This window comes from Canis lupus, chromosome 20 (genome assembly GCF_048164855.1).
Source record: "Canis lupus baileyi chromosome 20, mCanLup2.hap1, whole genome shotgun sequence".
In the NCBI taxonomy this organism is placed as follows: Eukaryota; Metazoa; Chordata; class Mammalia; order Carnivora; family Canidae; genus Canis; species Canis lupus.
In genome coordinates, this window is record NC_132857.1 from 9,398,967 (window position 1) to 9,406,813 (window position 7,847).

At 35.2% G+C, this 7,847-nt stretch overlaps 1 pseudogene; it reads left to right on the plus strand.

Annotated features, from left to right (window-relative positions):
* The first annotated feature begins 508 nt into the window (after window positions 1–508).
* LOC140611579 (uncharacterized) lies at window positions 509–2,435 on the plus strand (annotated as a pseudogene).
* The last annotated feature ends 5,412 nt before the right edge of the window (window positions 2,436–7,847 follow it).

Consider the following 7,847-nt stretch of genomic DNA (forward strand, 5'->3'; position numbering starts at 1 on the left):
GCAGCAATCAGAATAGTCTGACTTGTTCAGATCTATGTACCACCAAGTTAACCATGGTGCTTCCAGAGTAAAATGGATGGGAGCTCAAGTTCTTGATTTGTATAAAGAGAAAATTTCTAGGTGAAGTAAATAAAAGTCTAATTTGAATCATGAAATCAAAAAGTCACAGCTTTGTAATTTTCAGAACCAGCACCCCTTGAGTAAATGGAAGTGTAGTTCCCTGATGGAAGGAAACCAGCACACTAGCAACAATATGTTCAATATAATAGCATCGTGTGATGACAAATGGTAGCCACACTTGTGGTGAGCATAGCATAATGTATAGACATGTCACGTTACTCTGTTGCATACCTAAAATTATTGTACCATTGTGTATCAACTCTTCTTCAATTAAAAATTATATTGTAAGAGACTATATTGTTTGTCTCCCAGCCTTCTCCAAAAGGATTTATGGCCTTTTGCCAGGGTTAACTTTGTAGTGAAGCAAAGAAAATAATCAGAACTTTCCATGACTACTGGACAACCTGGCTCTGAACTGACAGTGACTCCAAGAGACTGAAATGGTCACCGTGGCCCTCCAGGCAGAGTAGGGACTTGTGGAGGTCAAGTGAACAATGGAGTTTTAGCTCAAGTCCGTCACACAGTTGTGTCCAGTGTGTCTCTGAACTCATCCTGTGGTTATTTCCCCAGCTCCAGAATGTATAATAGAAATACTTAGCACCTAGCAGAATCCCCACATTGCTTCCCTAACTTTTGGAGTAAGGGCTAAAACGTTGGGAGAAGCCAGATGGAAGCCATTAAAACTTTAGCCTCCTACGAGGCAAATCATAAACCAAAATCAATGCCACATCCCTGGAGGAACTGCAGAGATGAGTGTCATCATCAAGTACTTGAAAGATGCAGTGGTGGTGATTCCCACCACATCACCATTCAACTCTCCTATTTGGCCTATGGGAAGACAGATGGATTTTGGAGAATGACAGTGGATAATCATAAGCTTAACCAGGTGGCGACTCTAATTATAGCTGCTATACCAGATGTGGTTTCATTATTTGAGCAAATTAATTCATCCCCTGATGACTGGTATGCAGCTATTGATCTGACAAATGCTTTTTTATCCATTCCTTTCCATAAGACCCCCTAGAACCAGTTTGTTTTCAGCTGGCAAGGCCAGCAGTACACCTTCACTATCATCTCTCAGGGATATATCAACTCTCCAGCCCTATGTCATAATTTAGTTCACAGGGATTTTGATTGCCTTTTTCCTTCCAAAAGATAATCACACTGGTCCTTTACATCAATAAAATGATGCTGATTAGACCAAGTGAGCCAAAAGTAGCAACTGCTCTAGACTTATTGGTTAAACTTCTGCATGCCAGAAAGCTGGGAATAAATCTAATCAAACTTCAGGGATCGTCTACTTTAGTGAAAGTTCTAGAGGTCCAATGGTATGGAAAATAGCAAGATATCCCTTCTGAGCAAAAGTAGTTGCACAGGGCCCCTCCTATAAACAAGAAAGAAGCACAATGCCTAACAGGTCTATTAGGATTTCAGGATTTTGAATGTTCACCAAAGGATAATCTTTGCAGAGGAAGATTTTAATAATCAAGTGGGCAGGGTAACCTGTTCTACAGATACCAGTCAGCTTCTTTCCCTCTCCATCCCTAATGGGCTCATGAACAAAGTGGCCATGGTCGCAGGAATAAAGTTTATATGTGGGCTGAGCAAGAGACTTCTACTCTGTAAGGCCAACCCAGCTGTGACCACCACTAAATGTTCAATCGGCTAGTGGCAGAAATGAGCAAAGTCCCCACGTGGCACAACTTTCCAAGGTGGTCAGCCAGCTACCTGTTGACAAGTTGATTACATTGGAATGCTTCTATCAACGAAGGGGAAGTTTTCCTGTATTGGAATAAACACACTGGATATGGATTTGTCTTTCCTGCATGCACTGCTCTTGGCCAAATTATCACATTATCACATTAGATTTATAGAATTCCTTATTCACTATCCTGGTATTATACACAGCATTGCTTCTGATCAAGGAACTCATTCACAACAAAAGGGTTCATGCTCATGGAATTCACTGGTCTTACCCTGGCCTCACCATCCCCAAGCAGCTAGCTTGATCAAACAGCAGAATGGCCTTCTGAAGCTTCAGTTACAGCATCAACTAGGTGACAACACCTTCTCTAGAAGACCATATATGTTTTGAATCAGTGCCCAATATATAGTGCTGTTTCTGTCATAGTCAGGACTCATAGGTCCAGGAATCAAGGGATGGAAATGGGAATTTCCATCCACTCACTATTTACATTCGACTCACCATTATCCCTAGTGACCCACCAACAAAAATTGTGCTTCCTGTTCCCATGACTTTAGTCCGTACTGGCCTAGAGGTCTTAGTTTCAGAGGGAGGAATCCTTCCACTATGATTCTGTTGAAGTAGAAGTTAAGACGCACCCACTCCTACACCCCCACCCCTGGCCACTTTGAACTCCTCATGCTTTTCTTTTTTCCTATTTATTCCATTTAGTATGGGAGTGCATCTCCTATACGTGTCACCATCATATTTAGGCAGCAAATAACATGTTTGATTTCACAGGTTCACAGCTATAGAGCAATTTGGCTCATCATGAATTGTATCTTGAATCTCACCCACATCCAATTTACTAGATTTTTAGATGAGTCTTCAGACTGGATTTTTGAGTTGATGCTATAATGAGTTAAGACTTTGGGACTTTTAGGATGGAATGAATGCATTTTGCATGTGAGAAAGATAAGGATTTTGATACTTTGCCCCCCTAAACTCATATGTTGAATCCCTTTATACTATGTGAGGTTACAGTAAGAAGAAGGCCATCAATGACGATGTGGGACTTCACCAGACACCAAAACAATGGACTCCAAAAACAAATCTCTTGACTTTGAATTTTCTATCCTCCAGAACTGTGATAAATTTTTTTTTTGCTGTTTATAAATCACTCAGTTTATGGTATTCTGTGTAGCAGTCCAAACAGATGAAGACACACTACTCTATGAATTTGTCAAAAATCTATATTGAACAACAAAAGTTTATTCAACTTGATGTAAATAAAAAATAGTGGTAAAATATAGATGATCAGTATATTGTTATTCACTGTAAAAGTCTATTCAATCTGGTATATGTTGCAAAATATGTATCATAAAATATTTTTGAGGAAACGTGAACAAGAAGGGAATGAACAAATGAGAAAGAAAGAGGAAAAGTGATGGAGAAGAAAGGAGAATAGAAGAGAAAAAATAATAATTAAAATGTTATTCTAAGAATGTCAAACATATAGGATCCACAGCACATTAAATTGTTGATTGATGTTGTAGTGCAGAACAGTATGCATATTTTTTCCTAAAATGTTTCTATTCTTACCTCATTTGAGTAATTCTTTCTTTAATTCATGATGGGATTTCCCACCCAGATTCCCCATTAAGCTCTCTGACATTGCAAGTATTGATAAGAACAGTCTCTCCTACCAGGTCCAGCTCATCCAATGATTGCTCAACATAATATAAAAATCTAGTTTCCTCATCCCAATTTGGCATAATTTTGAATGGAAAACATTGTTTTGTCTTTTCTTTCTTTCTTTTTCTTTCTTTCTTTCTTTCTTTCTTTCTTTCTTTCTTTCTTTCTTTCTTTCTTTTTTTTGCAATTATTGTTTCTAAGGGATCAGCTGAGATCCTCACTGTGATTTTAGCATAATCTATTTTTTTTCCCTCTCTTTCCAATCCTGTTTCTCTCCTTTGTATTCCTTCTATGGGTCATAAATACAAGAATATTCCTCAATAAACTTTCTACATACTAATCTATTCCATCTGAGATTCTACTTTCCTGGTAATGTAGTCTATCACAAGTGTTCCTAAGCTAGGAATAGGAAACCTAGTTCTTGAATTCAAATGAATTGAGTAATTAAAAATGGAAAGACCCTCCCCCCCAAAAATAGAAAGAAAAGATAGTGTCTGAAAACTATAAAAATTCATCTTTTTCTGAAAATAAATGACATAAAACCACCAGCTTAATTCAGTTCTTAACATTCTCTTTGTTCTCACTTTGTTCAGTTATTGGATATAAAGAAAATATTTAAGCAATTCATTCTCAATTGCCCTTATAACTTCACTATCATTTCCTTCCAAAAGAAGTTTTTTAAAAATACAAAAAAAATCAGTTAATCCATTTTAGTTTACTATACCCTGAATTTATTTGCTGAGAATTCTCACAAACAATTTAATAAAAATTTTACTCTAACTTATATGTGATATTGAAAACCTGTTATTTTGTTTTTAAAGCTTTTTTTTTTTTTTTTTTTTTTTTTTTAGATTTTATTTGGGCATCCCTGGGGGCTCAGCGGTTTAACACCACCTTCAGCCCAGGACATGATCCTGGAGACCCGGGATCGAGTCCCACGTCGGGCTCCCTGCATGGAGCCTGCATCTCCCTCTGCCTCTCTCTCTCTCTCTCTAATAAATAAATAAAATGTTTTTTTAAAAAGATTTTATTTATTGGACACAAATTGAGAGAGCAAGCACAAGCAGGGGGAGGAGCAAGCAGAGGGAGAAACAGGCTCCCCATGGAGCAGGGAGCCTGATGCAAGGATTGATCTCAGGATCCTGGGATCATGACCTGAGCTTAAGGCAGATGTTTTACTGACTGAGCCATCCAGGTGCCCCCTGAAAACCTGTTTAAATTGCATTTTAAAACTTACATCAGTGCATAAAAACATTGGAATTAAAAAAAATCCATAATATGAATGAATGATTTAGCTTAATTTAGCAACAATTCCAAGCTTTCCATTCTTCTGCTAAGTAGAAAAAGTGATAGCTCCCTAAATATTTGGAGATTGGCTTATTGTAGTTGCAATACAAGTATTTATATGTGAATATTTTTAGTCTTGAAAACTGTACTGTTGCATAATTAATATAGAATAAAATGTCTAATCTTTTTTAATATTCATGATGAGCTAAAACAAAATAAAAGAATGTTTACATAAAAGTTAATAGTTTGGATCATGAGTTGTGGTGGGGCGGGGAAATAAGGAAGAAGACATAAATTACTTGGGCAGAGGAGAAACAAATTCATAGAGAGAGGAGGTAACACATTGTCAGGAGATAGCTTAAGGCAAAATAGGTGAAAATCACAAAGCAGAAACATGAAGCAGAGAAAAGGAAACAAAATTGCAGAGGAGTAGCAAAAGCAAAGGTTTAATAGTTATTCTGAGTGGGACATGTTGACAGCATGCCAAAAGAATTAGTATCTAATCAGTCTGGAGCCCCAAAGACTGTGTGGAAGAGAGAGAATTAGATAAATGGAGTCTATAAAAAAAAAAGTCAAGGGAACAAACTGATTTTGAAGGGAATATTATGTTCCTGCCAAAATCCCTTGACTCAAAAAAGGAGAGACAGATGATCTCTCCTGTTATATGACAGTCAGGTCATAATCTCTGTTTTATGCACAGATAAGAATGACACTATTTTTCAGTCAAACTACCCAAGATCTAGGACACCATCTATCCATCAAAGGGAAAGGTTGACCCTTAACTAAAGAAAAAGTCTTGAAAAGAATAATCAAAAACCATATTTTTCAGAATTAAAAAAAGGAATAATCCTACATATAGTACATAATTTATTGCATATGTGATTTAAGCAATGTATCTAAGGACTTGAATTAATGATGAGATTTCTTAAATTTTCAAATGCAATAAAAACTCTTAAATGAGTTCCATGAAACTGACTCACCTAATGAACCACTGCTTCATTCACTCAGTACAGCTGACTGATGACCATAGTTCATCTATTCTCAAATAAGTCAACACACTTCCACTCCTATCAAGTCATCGGATGCTCACCGATTTTAGTTGTGTTTCTTCCTCAATTCGTTTACCACCATAGTACCTAATACAATCATACGGTAATACCGGTAATCATATGAATTGTATGATTGATTATATTATTATAAATGTACCCTTAAGCTGATGGATGAAACATGAGGCTATCAAGAACTGTTTTATGACTAGATATGCCTGTCTCATAGCACACTATGAGAATCATTTGGACTAGGATCCACGAAAACAGTATTATTATTACTTTCAATTTAATATGAAAAATAAAAGAAAAGATTTTAAAGAAGTCATCTGTACCTACTTCAAACATATTTAGGTCTGCCACTTGTTAAACTTTGTGTTGCTTTATCACTTCAACAGATTCAATTGATCTATTTACCAGATGACTATTCTGAATTATGTTTATCTTTCTAGTCAAATCTTAACGCTTACCGACTTTTAAAATACATATCATTCAAGAATTTCTCAAATTTTACTGTGGTTTACACTGAATATTTCTGATGCAGCTCTTTCAAACATCCTTAAAATATATGTAAAAGGAGATTTCAACTTTTTGTAAGATTACTAGAGATAAGGACATACACATATATGTGCACACACATGTGTGTGTTATTTGTAAATATGGTTTTACTTCATAGAGTTAATGGAAATATGGAGAAAGAAAAACCCCAACCTTAAAGAGGTTGAATAAATAAAGAGGACCTATTATGAACTACTCAGTTATCAATATATATTATCTGTTGTTACATGTATTTTACAAATGTGGATATGAGCCTGAAGGAAATAAAGTCACTATTCAATGTCACACAGTGTGTGATATTAGTTCACATGATATTTGAATCTATATCTACAGATTTCTTAAGCTACTATGATTTTTTCATATTATTGTAATAATGTTATTTTGTAAGAAAAAAAGTAAGATATATGTAAGAGACTAGCATCATATACAAACACCATGCTGACTAAAATATGATCTGAACTACATTAATTCTCTAATCCCCAAATTGTTCACTAGGAAAGTAGGATTGATAATAATTCCTTCTTCCTATTTCAAAGATCTTTTTTGGGGAAAAGTTGACATTAAATGTTATCATAGTGTGAAAAATACATTAAATAGCCATTGTATTTAAAAATCTTAAAAAAAAAATAAAAAAAATAAAAAATAAAAAAAAAAAATAAAAATCTTCACTAATAATCCCAAAATATTTTGATATATATGCATATGCATATATGTGTATGTGTTACACACATAATGTAATGTAAATGTGTATATATATATTCTTATGTATTAAATTATATTATTAAAATTCATCCATTTTAGGTATTACTGAAAAAACTATCAAAAGGACTCAAAGACTCCAATAGTTGTAAATGTTTTTCTATAAACAAAATCAAGAATAATTAAAATGGAAATAAGCTACTCTTGATTTTTTTGAATCCTTTATGTTTGCAAGAGTGTTAGACTAAATCAACAAATTGGCTAAGTATGTGATTTTAAATTAACATATTTAGAATTTAAGCCTTGAGTCTTGGGAAAAATTTACAAATTTTCAAATTAAATGGAATTTATTTAGCGTACTCTAATATTGCTCCATTGAATGTATCCCCATTTACCTTCTGGAACTCTGTAATGTCATTTTATAACATTTCCCTCACACATTAAAAACAAAACAAAACAAAAACCCTTATTTGGTGAATTATTTCAGTGCTACAATAGGACCAATCAGAGGAGCGATAAATTCATATTAGCTACTGGGGATCCCTAGGTGGCTCAGCGGTTGGGCGTCTGCCTCTGGCCCAGGGGTGATCCTGGAGACCCAGGATTGAATCCCACTTCGGGATCCCTGCATGGCGCCTGCTTCTCCCTCTGCCTGTGTATCTGCCTCTCTCTCTCTCTCTCTGTGACTCTCATGAATAAATAAATAAAATATTTTTAAAAATTTCATATTAGCTACTACCAGCCAGAGACTATGCACA